Genomic DNA, 16,523 nt, shown 5'->3' with positions numbered 1-16,523 from the left:
GGCAAGTGCGTAGGTTTGTGGGCATGGCGAATTGGTACAGGGCGTTTATTACCAATTTTGCTGACTTGACAGGTCCCTTGACCGACTGTCTCCGTAAGTCATCAGGCCCGTTCAAGCTTACCCCTGAAGCTATAGAGGCCTTCGAAAAACTAAAAGTAGCTTTGAGTTCGGCCCCTGTCTTGGCCCAACCAGACTTTTCGAAGGAATTTTTAATACAATGCGACGCTTCCGAAATAGGTGTTGGCGGAGTGTTGTTCCAGGTCGATGACGAGGGCGCTGAGCATCCGATCGCGTTTGTGTCGAAAAAACTGAATAATGCTCAACGCAATTACACGGTAACCGAGCTGGAATGCCTCGCCGCCATAATCAGCGTGAAGCGTTTCCGACCCTATGTTGAGGGATTACCGTTTCGTATCATCACGGACCACTCCAGTCTCAAGTGGTTAATGACACAAAAGGACTTGAGCGGGAGGTTCGCGAGAATGGAACATCGTAAGGGTACCCTGAATGTAGTACCAGATGCGCTGTCGCGTTTTGATGCCGATGAGTTGACTTTCACTACCACACCCGGGGAAATAGTTTTAGTCTCTCCCGAATTTAGCAGCAACGAATATTTAGACTTAATTCGGACCGTCAACGAGGAATCACTTCCGGATTTACGAATTGTGGACGGTGTAATTTTCAAAAGAGTTAAGTTTCGTAAGGGGATGGAAGGGGAAGAAGACTCGCTGTGGCGTTTATGGTTGCCAAAAGGGTTGACTGAGGAAGCAGTGAGATTAGCACATGACGCTAACCGGAGTTACCATGGCGGATGGTAGAAAACCTTAGAACGTGTTAGGCAGAAGTACTTCTGGCCGCAGCAGGCTAAGGACGTCAGGGACTACGTCCAGCGTTGTGACACCTGCAAAACGGTAAAACCCACCAATCAGCAGTCGAACCACCTATAGGGAGTACCTTTGAATCCGAAAGGCCATTTCAGCGGTTATATTGCGACTTTCTAGGGCCGTATCCAAGATCTAAGCGGCGTAATCAATTTCTTTTTATAGTATTAGACCATCTTTCAAAATACGTTTGGCTAAAGCCCATGCAAAGAGCCACCACTGTTAACGTTATAAATTACTTCGCCTCCGAAATTTTCCCGACTGTAGAGGTTCCTGAATTTATCCATAGTGACAATGGTAAACAGTTTATCTCGAAGGAAATGAACCAATTTTTAGTAAATTACGGGGTGACGCACGTGAGGACGGGGTTATATTCTCCCCAAGCAAACGCATCCGAGCGCGTTAATAGAGAAATTGTTTCGAAGATTAGGATTTTCCTGAAGGATAAACCTGACCATACAGATTGGGATAAGCATATACCCGGGATTTTATCAGTTTTGAGAAGCGATTTTCATACAGCGATTCAGTGCTCTCCATACTTTGCATTATATGGCCAAAATATGGTCCAGCATGCCTCAACGTACAACATTTTAGGGAAACTCGGCAGCCTTCGGGAAGACCAGGTTACGGTAGTAATCCGAGCTGACAAGTTGACTAATATTCGTGAGCAGATCCGTAGAAATTTAGATCAGGCCAAGGATAGGGGAGTAACCACCTATAACAAGCGCTCTAGACAAGTCAACTATAAGGAAGGTCAGGTAGTTTTCCGGAAAAACTTTGCCTTAAGTAACTTCAAACAGGGCATTAACGCCAAATTCCTGCCAAAATACCTGAAGTGTCGCGTGCTCCGAAAAATAGGCAATGCACTGTATGATCTCGAAGACCTAAACGGGAAATTGATAGGTCGCTTTCATGCTTCGGATATTCGTCCACAATGAACAACAAGAACACTTTTTTTTTGCCAAATTACCAAATGATTTTTTTTATCTACCTACCAATCGGACTTTTTTGTCTGGGCGTTTTGGCGGTCGGGGACATCTCGCCCAGTATTCTCGCCAAGCACTGACCTCATGGGGTGTTCACACGCGTACTCACCGAGGACCGTGAACACCCTGGCAGTCCACGCTTAGGTCGGACTAGCCTTTCGGAGTTTGGACGAGTTCTCCATATCAAAATGTCTACACTTTTTTTTTCTTGCCTTTCTGTGGGGGCGATAACCACTAGAAATCATCTTTCGGAGTTTTGACGAGTTCTCCATAACAAATGTCTGATTGCCGCAAAGCCCTTTAAACTAGGAAACAGAAATAATTCCCAACTTGACTTAACCTTTTTTTTGTTGATGGACCTATGTTGCCCGGCTATCTTCGTAGTGGGACTTTGAGACTCTTATCTCAGGGGTGAGTCGTGCCCCACGTTGATTGGCGTCGTAGTTTCCCGGTGGTGGCTTCCCACAGATGAGCCGGTTTCCTGTTCGCTTCATCGTCAGGTCTTCCAAGCGAAGCAGGTTTGTTATGGTCCACTTGGGGGATTCAACCTTGGAACGTACCAGTTGGCTAGTGATAGGGAAAAAGGTAGGATTCACCCTCACTCATGTCTGCCTGGGGTGGTTGAAACAAAATTTTGTTAATTTCGCGCAGGTGGCATCACGAAATAATCCAACGATGTGGGAAAATTCCCAATAACGGCAACCACCATAGCGTAACTATCCAAGGTGACAGCTGACTAGTAGGTTCATACGAATTGACACATTAACTTTCAGCGCAGTATGATTTTGACATTAGTCCATCGGTTCACAAAACCGAAATATATCGAATTTTCAATGATGACTGCAGGATTGTCACCACGACTACCACCTTGTATGGTTCTACCATGGCAACCACAGTTAAATCATGCGATTAAACGGCGCCGTTCCACTGCGCAGTCGCAATAATGGAACGAAAGTTTTTCCACAATGCCATGGCGCGGTCGGCCATTTTGGGAAGAAGGAGAGAACTTAGATGGCAAGCGTTGGCATCAGTTGGGTTTTGCCAAAAAAAATTTAGATGATAGCAACGCCGTGAACCTTACAACTTTGCGAAAAGCATTACCTATAAACTATGGGCTCTTAGGTGCGCATATTGGAATTAGAGCATAAAGTAACTGAAAGCGAAAAATCCAAACGAGATTTTCGGTAAATTTTTTTTGAAGTAAACACGTGGTGTCCTTGGGCTACGGTTGCGGGCGTAATTTGTTGGTCGGCCGTGTGAGTGCTGGTGAATGTTAGCAGGATTTCAAGAACGCGTTAATTTTTATCCAAAAAGCGCCTATAAGAATAGTGTGAGGTAAAGAAATACCCTCTGTAAAAGGGGAAGTTTAATATTAAGACGACAACTACTGACCGCACAACAACATATAGGCCGTTGTAACCAACCACCACCACCAACAACAACAGAAAGGCCGCTTCATATAGGCCGCTGTAACCAACCACCACCACCAACAACAACAGAAAGGCCGCTTCATATAGGCCGCTGTAACCAACCACCACCACCAACAACAACAGAAAGGCCGCTTCATATAGGCCCACCGAAATAAACCGGACGCAACAACCGCCGGCCACAATAATAACTGCAAAGGCCGCTTTATATAGGCCCACCGAAATAAACCGGACGCAACAACCGCCGGCCACGATAATAACTGCAAAGGCCGCTTCATATAGGCCCACCGAATTAAACTGACCTTGCACTAGCAATAACGACAACAACAGGGCGTAACAATTAAACCGGCCTTGCACCAGCAATAACGGCAACAACAGGCGTAACAATTTAACCGGCCTTGCACCAGCAATAACAACAACCACAGGCAACCACAGCCTCGTGCTGGCTAAGTAGGTATTAGCCTACCGGGTGAGTCGTGCCTAAGTAGTTAGTGGTTTAACCAGTAGAAATCTGGCATAATCAAATATATTTTTTTTCGATTTGAACTAACCAAATAGAAGCTAGAGTTAGGCAACCAACAAAAAATTGTGTTAGAGTATATAAGCAATTGATTGCATTTGCTTAGATTTTTTTATACATAATGCTAATAAAAGCACTAGTTGGCTAGCACTTTATTAGTAATAAAGAAGTTGTTTTTGGCACGCTTGGTAACTTTAGTTTAGAACTTTTATTTTATAATTTAGTATTCGTTATCAAAATGTTTAACGAATTTGATAAAAGAACTAAATTAAATTTATCTGTTTGCAAATCATAATTAAAAATTTTGTTTTGCTTATAATTCTATAAAAATATTATATTGATTTAAAACATCTAGTATTTAAACAAGCTCAGCCGTGTTTTGAATTTAATGTACTATTTATGAAATATACATACATATTTATGTAGAGTGAGTTAGTAGCGTTAGGATCTTCCAAAAATTAAAGCAATAGAAGATAAATAAATAAATACCAATACAATAAAAATACAATACAAAGTATCACAAATGGATCTACGCTATACAAAGATTGGTGTTATATACCGAAATAAGTAGTTAATTGTCATTTGCCCTTTTTAAGTGGAAATGGTGATATCCGATAAGTCGCTGCACATAGAATTTGCTCAAGCTTTTCGGGGATCGGTGATAACTGTCCGCTTTTCTGTCGAACATTTTCCGCAAGGCCTGTGATTGACTGAGGTTTATTGACCTAAGCCCCGTCTTCAAGTAGATCAAAAAAAAAGGAAAGAGGTTTATGATGTTTGCATACCTCCGGATAGGATTATTACTTTTCCGATACATTATATAAAAAAAAGGAAAAAAAAGGTGTTGAATTCGTTTGTGGTATTTTGATATATATAATAATATGTAATTTATAAGCTGGTTTAGAATATTTGGATATATAAAAGTTAACACACTTTGTAGATAAGTACATAAATGCTTATGCAAAATAAGATAAATATTTGGGTCCACATGCAAACATGTACGTAATTAGATGCGTTACCGTAATTAATGCGAACTTCGTTTAATTTTTTTTTTTTTTAAAAAAGGGGGGGGGGTGTTCCTTACTTGCTACATAGGTACATCCATGCATGGGCGTATACGTTTTGAATATACTTAGTCGGTAAGAAACATTTCATCGGAAGTTGTGAACCCCTGTAGTGACGGCTAATACGTATTGAAGTTTGCACTATCGGGTCATGAGTAATCAATCAATTTGATCAATGTTAAAATTTCCGATTATTGAAGCAAAAATCCATAAAATGAAATTTGAATGGTGCGTTATATCTAAGTACCATAACCAAGGGGCAGTTTACGTTAATTACCCAGTAGAACTTATAAATGTTACATGGCTCAATGTTTTGTAATTGAGAGAAAACCAAAACAAGATTCAGTCGAAAATTAAAGGGCCAACGTAGGTCCCTATCTATATATATATATATTACAATAATTATTAATTCAGTTTTTTTTGTTATATAATGAATCATCAATAAATTTGTAATTGAAATGGGAATGCTGGCATTCAATTTTATTTAGAAGGCACGTAGGGCATACAGGTAAGGGGCCACCGAAATTTAGGTGCGTCGGTGGCCATGGTTATTTGAGGGTGGGACTAAGCACCGGGCGTCGCAACAACACCCGCGGCGCCCCTCTATATATTCGGCCCTTTTTGTTTATTTTCTTTTGGTTCTTTTATTTTATTTTCAGCAGTTTTTTTTTGAATTTTGATTTCAGAGTAGTAACCGGTCATGTCCGGTTCGGTAATTTTTTTTTGCGTCAGTTTTTTTTGAATTTTTTGAATTTAGATTTTGAATGCGAACGGTCTGTCCGTGACATCCGGTTCGGCCGGATGTTGTTTTATTTTGAATTTCAAGCGTTTTGAGTAGGTCTCTGCGCTTTTGACAGCTAGTTTTGATAGGCATGATAGGAATTTTTTTCTGTTTATGGCGCAGGAACAGTAAGGTTGGCAAGGACCCGCCCCAGCCGACAATGACTAGCCACTGTGCACCACAAAATCATGCCGACCGCCTTCCTTACTGCTTCCACTGTAAATGCGTATCCATAACAGTTTTTTACAAATTTTCTTTAATTTATTTTGTTCCAATGTTCACACATTCCGTACCAGCAGCTGATTTCGAAAAATCATTTGCTCTTCCTCTTCTCTTTACGATTCCGTCGTAATGCAGAATACCTAACTTCGATTAAAGCGGAGCATAGAACGGGAACGTAATCGAAATGCAGAAAAGGGATGAATTTTTTATTTTATAGAAAAAACCCAGAAGTGGAAAATTTTGAAAAAATCAGAAGGTGACACTGGTGAAAATAATGAATGCCAATAAAAAAGTCGCAATGGGAACTCTTAGCGGTGCCAATAGTGCCTCCCGGAGCCGCAAAGTTCGAATATTATAATAAAAACTTAAGGTAGCACAATCACAAAATAACAATTTGTATGACTTAATTTTTGTTATTATACCTTTTTCGCTATTGATGACAGATCCTATGTTCCATTTCGATTGTTCCATCGATATGATAAAAACTCACCACTATTATATCGCAAGGTGAATTGAGTGTGTTACAGAAACACTTTTCATATCGAAAGTAATGCGAGCCATGCAATAGCAAATCGTTCGTTATTATAACGAAAGTTTACAGAAACGGGCTACTGGACTGTTGGTTGGTAGGCTTTACAGCTTTGCAGATGTCAACGCTGGACGTAGTCCCTGACGTCCTTAGCTTGCTGCTAATGCGTTCTAATGTTTTCTGCCACCCGCCATGGTAACTCCGCTTGACGTCATATGCCAATCTCACGGCTTCCTCCGTCAACCCCTTCTGCAACCACAAACGCCATAGCGAGTCTTATCCACCTTCCACCCCCTTCCGAAATTTAACCCTCTTGAAAATGACACCATCCACCACTCGTAAGTCTGGAAGCGACTCCTCGTTTTCAGTGACGGTCCTAATAAAATCTAGGTATTCGTTACTGTTAAATTCAGGGGAGAATAAATCTATTTCCCTGGGTGTGGTAGTGAAAGTCAGCTCGTCTACATCGAACCGTGAAAGCGCATCAGGTACTATATTCAGGGTCCCTTTACAATGTTCTATTCTAAAGTCGTATCTTTGCAGCAGGAGCGACCACCTCGCCAACCTTCCGCTCAGGACCTTTTGCGTCATCAACCACTTGAGACTGGAGTGGTCCGTGATAATCCGGAGCGGTAATCCTTCAACATAGGGTCGGAAGCGCTTCATGGTGACTATGGCGGCGAGACATTTCAGCTCGGTTACTGTATAATTGCTTTGAGTATTATTCAGCTTTTTCGAAACGAACTCGATTGGATGCTCAGCGCCCTCATCATAGACCTGGAACAACACCACGCCAACACATATTTTGCAAGAGTCGCATTGGATTACAAACTCTTTGGAAAAATCGGGTTGGGCCAAGACAGGATCGGAACTCAAGGCTACTTTAAATTTTTCGAAGGCCTCTATAGCTTCAGGGGTAAGCTTCAATGGTCCTGGCGACTTCCGAAGACAATCCGTCAGGGGAACTGCTAGGTCAGCGAAATTAGTGATGAATGCTCTATACCAGTTTGCTATGCCAACCAACCTACGCACCTGACGAGGAGATTTCGGAATTGGGAAATTCTTAACGGCTTTTATTTTCCCAGGGTATACTTTTAAACACCGGCTACCTATCAGGTATCCCAAGTATCGAATCTCTTTCTGGCAAAATTTGCTCTTCTTTACATTTATGGTAAGGCCGGCGTCCTTCAAACACTTCCCCACTTCCGCTAGCAGGTTCATGTAGTCCTCGAAATTCGCGCTGCATACCATCAGATCATCCAAGTAAATGAAATCATTCTCCCTCAAGTGCGATGGAATTACCTTATCCATGAGTCTGCTCATTGTCTGCGATCCATTACACAGGCCAAACGGCATCACTTTGAAATGATACATTGGTTTTCCCGGAACGGCGAAGGTTGTCTTCTCTTTGGATGATTCCGTCAATTTAATTTGGAAGAACGAGTCCTTTAAGTCAATGCCGCTGATATAACGGTTGTCCTTCAGTCTACTCAACAACGTTGATATGCGGCAACGGGTACGAGTCCTTTCTAGTGACCTCGTTCACCTTCCTGGAGTCAATGCACATCCGGACCTTCCCTGGTTTTCGAACTAACACCACCGGGCTACACCACGTCGAGTTCGATTCCTCGATCACTCCCATTTCCTTAAACGCTTCGGCTTGCCTTGGTGGAAAGAGGGAAGTGCTTGCTTCTGATCGGAGCCGCGTCGCCCGTATCAATATGGTGTTCGACCAGCTGTGTTTGCCCCAAACCTAACTTCTCAAATGACGGAAACATCTCTATTAGCTTCTGCAATTCGGACTTCTGCCTATTTGTCAAATCATGGAAATTATGTTCTTGATCCTTTTCTTCTAACTTCTAAACACGCTACACTTGGAAATATATTCGGAGCTAGCGCGAATGCTTTACAGACGTCAACCCTGAAGTAGGCTTCTTGAAGTAGCGAAGGTACAAGGTAAAAACGAATAGTTTTGGTGGTAGTTTTGAAAGTCACTGTTAACGAAATCGAACCTAATATTTGCTGCTTGTTACCACCCGCTTTATATACGAAAGCCTGCAGTGGGTGATACCTGAGACCATTTGATTTTAGAAATTCTTCACAATCTTTCCCCAGGATAGAAGCGTTAGCTCCAGAGTCCAGCAATCCTAATATGAAATTGTTTTCTATTTTCACCCTAACTAGAGGTCTTTCATTTTCGGTGAGGAGAATCGTAGTACTCTGGAGAAGCTTTCGCTCTTTTACACGTTTGGCATATCTTTTACGGCATTTTAAAATATTTTCCGACACCGTGAAATTGGGTAGATTGTCAAAAATTCTAGATCTCACTAGCTCATAATTATGTTCTCTTTGTTCGAGACTAGGTGGAATTGCGGCCTGGCAGGCAATATCCCTACTAAATGACTTCAAAATTTTTACTAGGTTGTAAACTACACATGAAGAAGCTAGACTATTTGAATCTGATCCGGTTTTACTATCTGTACTATCAAGGAACGTTACTATGACCTTCGGAGGTTCCTGCGTAGGATTGCTACCAACATTTGGGGACCCGCCATTCGTGAAGGCTCCACTAACTGGTTCAGCGCACGAGACGACTCGGGCACTGGCTGATATGGGGGCTATAGCCCCGAACGAGTTACCTCCTCTGTCTTCTCGCTCGGATTCTGGTTTCCCTGTCGACGATGATCCCTGGGACATTTCGGAGTGAGGACTCCCTTTGATCCGCACTTGAAAAAAACGGGTTTTTGATGGGCTCTTCGCAATAGATGTGCCAATGCCCCATGCTTTGGTAATTCCAACACTGAATGCCTGAATAATCCGTTCTCCTCGCCCTTCTAAAATCCAATGCCTCGATCTGCGGGTCTACTTCACCGTCTTCATGTTCGTATCTTACGTCTGGTGTTATTGCGCGAGCATCGTTAACGTGGCGAACATGGAACCCCGTTGTAATGCTCCTGCTTTCCTTTAGCACTTCTTCGCCTCTCCGACGTCAGCATTAAAGAGCATCAATTTCAGACTACTGTTGACGTTGCGTTTTATTATGTCAATCAGTAAAGGCTCTGCCAAGGGCTCCCTCAACCGCGCCCTACCATATCAGTGTGAAACACGTCATAGGATTCATTAGTCTTCTGTTTGCGCATTGAGATCTCCATCATGATCTCATGATCGCTTTTCAGAGTACTGAATTCTCTTTTTAGTGAAGGTTGTTTAGTAAACAACCAGTACCCCTCTTCGGCCCGCCCAGAAAGGAATAGGTGGAAACTAGCCATTATTTGGTCGTCAGAGCACTGTGTATTCTCACACAGGGTGTCTAGGTTAAACAGGAAATCCGCAACGCTCCCAGTACCATCGAACGATATTTTCCACTCCTGGGGTTTCACTACTATGCTGCTCGGAGAAGGGTTCGTTGGGGTTACAACCGCTGGGATTGGGTTACGTTCCGTTATACTCGCGCTTCTGTTAAAAATCATTGATTGTTGAGCAGACTCGAGAGCTGCGTTGAGCTGATCCATGTTGTTTCGGATCGTCCCCATTTCCCTCCGCACTTCTTCCTACGAGGTCCGGAAAAGCTGGTGGAACATTTCCACCCACGAGTCTCCACGAGGAGCTTCAGCACGGATCCCTGGGGTATGCACCCTATCGCTTGCAGCTCCTCCAAAATTCCCATGATTGAATGGCAAAGCACCAGCTCCGTCCAGTGCGTATGTCGACACATTGGTCACTAGCCCCGAGGTATTATGCGCGTTTATTGGTCCGAGCTTCCATTCGTCCCCGCTGAACCTCCATCTCGGCTACCTACTGGTGTGTGCATTACCAGGGGGGCTTACCCCTGGGACTTGTGGGATGGTCAAATTCGCAAGTTGGCCCGGAATGACCCTTGCGACCAGCGCCTCAGGCCCCATGTTGGACGCCATCTGTTATGGTATCGCATTTCCAGTGGAGCAGCAAGGGAGGCAGTCGTCATGATATTGTGGTGCGCTGTGGCTAGTCATGTCGGCTGGGCTGGGTTTTTGCCAGCCTTGCTGTCCTGCGCCATAAACAGAAAAAATGCCTATCATGCCTATTCAAAATCAACTGTCAGAAGCACAGAGACGACTCAAAACGCTAATAATTTCAAAATAAAACGACATCCGGCCGAACCGGATGCCACGGACTGACCGTTAAATTCAAAAAAAAATCAAACGCAAAAAACAAGTAACTGAAAAATAAAACTCGGGTGTTGTTGCGACGCCCGGTGCATTTCCCACCCTCAAAACCATGGCTACCGACGCACCTAATATTTCGGTGGTCCCTTACCTGTGTTACCTAGTGCCTTCTAAATAAGGGGAGACGTCAGAATTCCCATATATAAAATTTATTAATTACAATTCATTTGTATTAATGCATGTATGTCACTTGAAAAAATAAGATAAGATTCTTAAAAAGGGTGCTACAGCATGGGCTCCAAAGCCAAAACAAGACTCTTGTCTTAAATTTAACCCTCACGTTCACCGTTTTAGTCTAATGTTTCTAAGCAATTACTTATTTAAAAAAAATGCTTTTGCATATAAGATATAATTACTATTTTTATAGAAAAAAACAATTTTATTTGTTTACTTTATACTTGGTTTGATCAAACGAAAACTTACAAGAACTTCGTTTACATTAAAATTGACGAAGTGAGTGTATTTGTAAATTTTGTAAATATACTTTGTTAAAGTTTAAATTTGTTATTATTAGATATATTTTTTTCTCGTTAGCTAGCAAAAAAGTTAAAATATTTTCATTCAACAAAATATATTTTAGAACTATAAAGTTTGAATAGAAATTTATTAATTTCTATATTTAGGGCTCTGCTTGTTTTTTTTTTGCTATTAAGTTTAAGTAAAAGTTATTTATTGAAAAAAAAAATTTTTTGTTGTAGCCACGTATATTATTGTATTGTTTACTTTGTGTTTCTCTCGTATTTATTTATTTAATGTATCTATTTATTATAATTTAATTTTATTTTATTACAATTTGATTTGGATTAATTTTAAATTTTATTCTATTTTGATATCAATTATTTTATAATCTCTATTATTTCATTACATCCTATTTTATTATAGTTTACTTTATTTTTGGTATATTTATTTATTTTATTGCAATTTAGTTTATTTCATTTTATTTTAGCTTAGTTTATTTTATTTTTATTATTATTATTATTATACATTTTTTTTTATCGTTATTTTCCAAAAAAAAAAATCAAATAATTTTTGGTTCGCCTTATTTATAATTCGTCTTACTTTAGTTTTCTAAGTTCTACTTCCTTTCCTGTTTAGTTGAAATTAATTAGGTTTAATTATTTTCCCATTTCAAGTCTATTTTGAGATTTAGTTTTATAACTCTAAATTTTCCTTTTCTATGTATTTAATTAAGTTTATATCTATTTTAAATTTTAGTTTTCCTCTTATCTCTAATTAAGTAAAAAAATATGCATTTTTTTCAATTTCTAAATCCTTTTTTTTTTAAGTTTTTCAAAATTCCGTTTAATTATAATCATATTTGAACAGACTCACCCGGGTTTGTTGCTAATATTGGTGTTTGTTGTTGTTACGGGGTGGTTGTTGTTGCCGGTAAGTTGTCCCTGTTGGTGCTGCAGGCGTTTAGGTGGGCCTCTGCCCTTTTGTTGTCGCTATTGGTGGTGCAGGAGGGCGTTTAGATGGGCCTCTGCCTTTTTGATGTCACTGTTGGTGGTGCAGGAGGCCGTTTAGATGGGCCTCTGCATTTCTGTTGACACTATTGGTGATGCAGGAGGCCGTTTATATGGGCCTCTGCCTTTTGTTGTCACTATTGGTGGTGCAGGAGGCCGTTTAGGTGGGCCTCTGTCTTTTTGTTGACACTGTTTCTGGTGCAGGAGGCCGCTTAGATGTGCTTCTGCCTTTTGTTGTCACTGTTGGTGGTGCAGGAGGCCGTTTAGATGGGCCTCTGCCTTTTGTTGTCACTATTGGTTGTGCAGGAGGCCGTTTAGGTGGGCCTCTGCCTTTTTGTTGAAACTGTTGGTGATGCAGGAGGCCGTTTAGATGGGCCTCTGCCTTTTGTTGTCACTCTTGGTGGTGCAGGAGGCCGTTTAGATGGGCCTCTGCCTTTTGTTGTGCCAGCAATTGTTAGCGTTGGCCGGCGTCGTAGCAGGTTTTGAAGGCGTGGTTGATGGTGGTGGTAGTTGGGTGCTCCTCGGCAAAGAAAAAAACGCAAAATAAGTGGCGTTTATGGTCACTGCGTTTGGCATCAATTTCGCTCGACAAAGCGACTTCGGGTGTTATGCTATTACTGCTTTATTTAGAGCGTTATAGTGGGCGTTTAATGGGATTAGGATTTTGTTACCCATATTGCGCACTGGTCTACTTGGGAGGCTTTTTTTCTTTTTTGAGGTTGAGCGAACCCGATATGAACGGAGAAGTTCGCTCGTTGAACAATCGAGTTCTTCTAGTTGATGCCCTTCAACACCCGTACAGCAAAACCCCCAAAATCTTATTATTTTGCACAGTTATCGGCACATTCGCGAATTTTTCTCGGCTTCTTATACATTTTTTGTTATTATAATGGTTTACAATCATGTTTTTCCTATCTTTTTACGTCTTAGCTTCTGTTTTAATTTTTTATTGGTACACTTAGGATATAAAATAAAGTGTTTTGGTAGTATTCTGTTTTAACTTATTTTTTTTTATTTTCAGAACTAGTTATAAACCACATTAGACTATGTTCGAAACACACAAAACCGATGCGACCCAGGCTTCACAACATCTATACGTTGCAAACAGATTTTTTTTGCATTCATTAAAATCCAACCCCAATTTTCTGATAATTCATTATTTTCTTTATCTGTTTTGTTTAGTAGATATAGACTTTAAATTGATGAACTTAAAATCCTCTATGATAACATGGCTGATATATGGTTAATGGTTTTATTTGGAACCATTTGCTGTTCCACATTTTGCATCGCAAAAGAAACTAGCTTGCGATGATCATATAGGGCATATATTTTCAACCAGGCTTTGCACAACTAAATGCAGAGCATGTTGGCATAAAAAAAAATAAATTGTTGGAAGGCGTAATTTAAGTTTGCAGATCACACAAATATTTTCCCTAAAATCTATGGGAAATATTTTAAAATTTAATAAAATGCCACTAAGGGATTGTTAGCAGTTCTGCAAGAAATTTTGTTTCATATGACGTATTCTCTGTTTTCTCCGGATCAACCGCACAAAATATTTGCTTTAAGTTTAATTCCTTTTCTTTTTTTTCACCCACTCGCCACCACATCCGGCTATGACGCGTGCACTTTACTTTTTGGCTCTTCAAAATGGTTACCTACGCCGTCAAGCTGTTAAATCGCGTGATTTAACTGTGGTTGCCATGGTGGAACCATACAAGGTGGTAGTCGCGGTGACATTCCTCCAGCCATCATTAAAAGTTCCCATATACTTGGTTTTTGTGAACCGATGGACTAATGTCAAAATCGAACTGCGCTGAAAGTTGATGTGTCAAATCGTATAAAAACTACGAGTCAGCTGTCACCTTGTATAGTTACGCCATCGTGGTTGCCGTTATTGGGAACATTGTGAATGATAAATAAGTGTGATATCTTATCTGTCAAATGCCTGACAGGATGTTCAATATGGCTTCTTTTTAGCGTTTTGACAGGGTATTCAATATGGCGGTAGAACGTTCGGAATGTGAATATGCCAAGCGGATCATAACAAAGGAAAAAGAATAACAGTTCGAAGAACGTCCGCGCAGGCACCGTATAATGTTCTACCAAGTTAAAGAGATATTGTTGCGGAGCTGGCAACACTGTAGTTATGATTGTTTTCATTAATGTCAACGTACTACCAACCTATAATGTTCTATGAAGATAACCAAGATATTGTTGAGGAGCTGGCAACACTATTCACACCTTCATATGTTTTCGTTTGTTGAATTGCAACGAAAAAAGCGACGAAAGTACAGACGGGTTTTTAGCGAATAACTTTTAATGGAGGTAAAAAATATAGTTTCTGCCTTCGGATTCTGAATCTAGACGAAAATACGCGTCTTTTGATACCGCTATCGACATGTTCTCCCCGAATTTTAGGCGCTTGACTTAAGTTGCAACGTACCTAAATTTGGAAATTTAAACGCTTATATTTCATAAACTAAGAGCTTTCTATAGTTGCGGAATCCATTTTGGTGATTTTTAGGACCCCCTCTTCCCCTATAAATCAACAAAAGTTTGAAAATCGAGGCACCTTATATAAAATCCAACCCATTACTCCAACATCTAAACGCATTAATTACCCAATGGCGATTTATTTTAGATAAAATCATATGTAAAGGGGGTTTAATATTGACTAGAGACGGCTTACTGCTTTCCGGTTTAACAGTGATCTTTCATTCCCTTTGTTAAAATCACATTTACGCGAATATTTGTCAGCTCTAGTCTGCGGTAGGCAATTGTTGATCGTAAAGTTTAGCTAATTTCGATTTGTAGATAATGAAAAGTAATTCTCAACATGCATATTACAACAATAGTTTGGGATTTAAAAAGAATTCCCATTAACGCTTAAAAAAGAAAAAATAAATTTATACGTGTAGATTGGTTTGTTGGTGCACCACGCCCCCTTAAAAACCCAAGTTTGTAATAGTGTACTATATGCAGTAACTTACCATCTGCTTCAACATTTTTGTCATTAATATAAAAAAAATAGCTTGTCCAATTACCAAATATTTCGAGAAGACAAATGTGTAAAAAAAAAGTTTTTTATTTGCATAAACACTGAAATAATTTTCTAATTTGCGTAATATTAAACAAAACAAAAAATAAGGCGCGACAAAAACCGTATAAAAGCAAATATCAAGCAGGATCCCAAATCGTTGAAATAGAACAGCAATTCAATAATATATCTTTATTTGGTAATTTTGTGGCTAAAAGTCTTAAAACAGGGGTCGACTGCTAACGCGCGTAAAAAGATATCGAGAGAGTTGTTAAAAGAACCATATTAATATCGACAACAATAATTCGAAGGCGGAAAAGAAAAATTTTCTCTGTACGGATGTAGTGGAAGTTGGAAATTTTCATGTGGTGTTTGTAATGTTGTGCACTGAAAAAAAAATGTTTTGTACAAAAGGATTTTGTACGGATTTAATTTTAGTCCCAGCCAGGGTAATTCTTTATAAGTGCGACCGAAGACCGCCAACGCAGAAAGGTGTTTTTTGCGAAAATACTATGGATACTACTCGGGTTTGGGAGGGACCCAGGGTAATTTTTCGGTTTTTGTTAATATCTTTTGAACGAGTTAAAATGTTTCTTTTCCACCTTCGGATTAATGTAATCGAGGTAAATTCGCATCTTTTGACACCTATCGATGTGCCCTGTTCTAGACCATTATTTATTTTAATACTGATGTCAAGACACTCCGTTTGATACCTGTCCCGACATTTTCGGACGCGTATTAGCAGTCGACCCCTGACCTAGACTATTACCATTTTGTGTTGTACACATATAATTTAATTGAAATCCTAAATATAAACTATTTTTAATTTTTTAACCTATATTTCTAGCAGGTTTTTTGCTGGCCGGTTCGTCATCGACTTAGGAAGATTAAGCTAAGCAAATGTGTAGGAAAATACGTTGAATTTTCCCAACACATTTTGAATTCCCAATAATTTTGGTTGCCATGCTCTTTTCTATTGCAAATAAAAAGGTAAATGAATTAAACTATGTAGGAATTAAGTTTTCGGTTAAATTGATAGAAAGAGCAGGATTCAGAAATGTACATATAATAAACTATCCAATAAATATGGGTTGCTGGAAGAAAACTCGTGCCAACCAAAACTAAAGTCGGTAACGTTTTACAAGAGGGTGCGCCACCTAATTTTTATCACGATTCCGTTCTTGTGCAGTGCCAGCCTCGGCGCAACCAAAATATTTTCGTGCTTGACTTATGGTTGCGCCGAAAACCAAGATGGACCTAAGGAATAGCACGTGAACTCCCTTCGGGCTAGTTGGTGAAGTTGAGACGTGCAATGTTTCTAAACTGGATTTATGGAAAGTTTTTGCACTTTCAACAGGAAGTATTGTGATTAAAATGGTGTTACACCTTATAATTGTGAAAC

At 40.1% G+C, this 16,523-nt stretch overlaps 1 protein-coding gene across 7 annotated transcripts in view; it reads left to right on the top strand.

Moving 5' to 3' along the window:
* Positions 1–14,802: 14,802 nt before the first annotated feature.
* vlc (vulcan) overlaps positions 14,803–16,523 on the top strand; it is a 303,152-nt gene continuing 301,431 nt past the window's right edge. For 2 of the 7 annotated variants that reach the window (XM_067773211.1, XM_067773203.1), the window contains exons 1-2: positions 14,812–15,320; positions 15,969–16,111. The gene's annotated coding sequence lies outside the window, so the exon portion shown is untranslated. Of the gene's footprint in view, positions 15,321–15,968; positions 16,112–16,523 lie in introns of all 7 variants that reach the window. The other 5 variants (XM_067773205.1, XM_067773204.1, XM_067773207.1 and 2 more) reach the window with 5 other exon arrangements.

This window comes from Eurosta solidaginis, chromosome 3, assembly GCF_040869045.1.
Source record: "Eurosta solidaginis isolate ZX-2024a chromosome 3, ASM4086904v1, whole genome shotgun sequence".
In the NCBI taxonomy this organism is placed as follows: Eukaryota; Metazoa; Arthropoda; class Insecta; order Diptera; family Tephritidae; genus Eurosta; species Eurosta solidaginis.
Note: the sequence above shows the minus strand (reverse complement) of the source record. Positions and strands in the feature narration are given on the sequence as shown.